Raw genomic sequence first — 2,013 nt, 5'->3', positions numbered from 1 at the left:
GTAGGCAAGATGAGGGCCTTCTCTTGCCAATATACAGACCTCTCAGTTAGAATTATGGGGTTTATGGATTATACCCATGTGAGGTGAGTCTCAGGGCTTGATAAGAGATCTGTAACTCAGACAAAGCTGACCCCAAGGAGTTTATGGGAATTAAGGGACCAAGTGTGTTTCATGATCAGGAAAAGGACTTAGGGAGAACTTGGACTCCCAGCAGTCATGACTGGGCCTGTGGCTGGTCCATGGTGATGCTGGAGCAGCAGGGTATGCTGAGACAGTTGATGCACTTTTGATGCTAGGCAGAACTGGCTCGAGAATTGGGGTGGAACTGAGTCTGGAAATGAGGGGCATTATAAACCTCCCTAGGAGAAGGCAATGCCACCCCACCCCAGTACTCTTGCCTGGAAAATCCCATGGGTGGAGGAGCCTGGAAGGCTGAAGTCCATGGGGTCACTGAGGGTCGGACACAACTGAGCGACTTCACTTTCACTTTTCACTTTCATGCATTGGAGAAGGAAATGGCAACCCACTCCAGTGTTCTTGCCTGGAGAATGCTAGGGACGGGGGAGCCTGGTGGGTGCCGTCTATGGGGTCGCACAGAATTGGACACGACTGAAGTGACTTAGCAGCATAAACCTCCCTAGAAAAGTCTATGGGAGGCCAAAGCCAGAGGCATGACTGCACGCACCAGGAAGAACCTGTGCATGCCTGACAAGTTTGGTCATCCATCAAATAATAATGAATCTGCATTTACCTTGAACTGTGATGCCTCCATTTAAGAAAAAAGTCAAGCTGCCTCAAACTCCAGTTCTCTCTTTCCTCCAACTGTTGGATGGAAATATTTCACTCTGAAGCCTTTAAAAATAGCAACTGCAAGGTTTTTGTCTAAAGTGGGGAGGTTATTTGGTGGTTAATATATTGGGGCCAACTGGCTCCGCTAATGGTGACAAAAATAGCAAAAACATTGAGAGTAATAGTGGTGTCTGTCATGTGCCTAGAGCTTCTTGGATGTTACGTTAATAGTGATTACATTCAATCCCTGGGTAGAGAAGATCCCCTGGAGGAGGAAATGGCTACCTACTCCAGTATTCTTGCGTGGAGAATTTCATGGATAGAGGAGCCTGGTGGGCTACAGTCCATGGGGTGGCAAAGAGTTGGACAAGACTGAGCAACTGACACTTTCACTTCACTTTCATCACTGCTGTATTAAGAAAATGAAAACTGGATGAATGAAAATGATGCTTTTACCCAACTTGCCTTTCACTTTAAGGAACACAGAGGATCAGACATTGGGGAAGTCTCACAACTTCCTAATTGTTGGGAGGTCTTCCCAACAATCCAGGGTAAACTAAGTCAAGTAAGTGAAAGTGAAAGTGAAGTCGCTCAGTCGTGTCCAGCTCTTTGCTACCCTGTGGACTGTAGCCCGCCAGGCTCCTCTGTCCTTGGGATTCTCCAGGCAAGAATACTGGAGTGGGTTGCCATTTCCTTCTCCAGAGGATCTTCCCAACCCAGGGATCGAACCTGGGTCTCCTGCATTGCAGGCAGATGCTTTATCCTCTGAGCCACCAGGGAAGACAAGTAAAGACTGAGAAATTTGTTCCAAGTCCAGTCGTGGCTCAGTTGTGGAGAAGAGACCAAGGACAGGTTCTTAATTCCCAATTTCTTCCTTGTAATAAGTATTTAGGAGCTGCAACCCACCACTCCCTATGCGTTCTCTCTCTCTCTTTTTTTATTATTTACTCCTTTTCCCTTGTTTATTTTCTCTCAAACAAGTACAGTTCCTATTAGAGTAATATTTTTAGCCTTGGTTTGCAGTTGGGAAAATGGTGACAGAGAGCTTTGGCAATGCCCTTGTCTGGGACAGGGTGAGGGGCACATGTTCCTGGGATTGATTTTCATCCTTAGATGCCCTGGTTATATAATATTCAGAGCAATGTCCTCTGGAAGGTGTCTCTCTTGGAGGCTTCTGCATTCAGAGTGATACTTCTCTATTTAAAAATGATTTTAAAATCCCCT

General features: G+C 46.2%; 1 non-coding gene across 1 annotated transcript; it reads right to left on the bottom strand.

Moving 5' to 3' along the window:
* Positions 1–1,497: 1,497 nt before the first annotated feature.
* TRNAC-GCA lies at positions 1,498–1,569 on the bottom strand. Its single transcript has one exon. It is a non-coding gene; the product is annotated as a tRNA-Cys (tRNA).
* Between the last annotated feature and the right edge of the window lie 444 nt (positions 1,570–2,013).

This window comes from Bison bison, unplaced genomic scaffold (assembly GCF_000754665.1).
Source record: "Bison bison bison isolate TAMUID 2011002044 unplaced genomic scaffold, Bison_UMD1.0 scf7180017864498, whole genome shotgun sequence".
Taxonomy (NCBI): Eukaryota; Metazoa; Chordata; class Mammalia; order Artiodactyla; family Bovidae; genus Bison; species Bison bison.
This window is presented reverse-complemented; position numbering and strand designations above follow the sequence as displayed.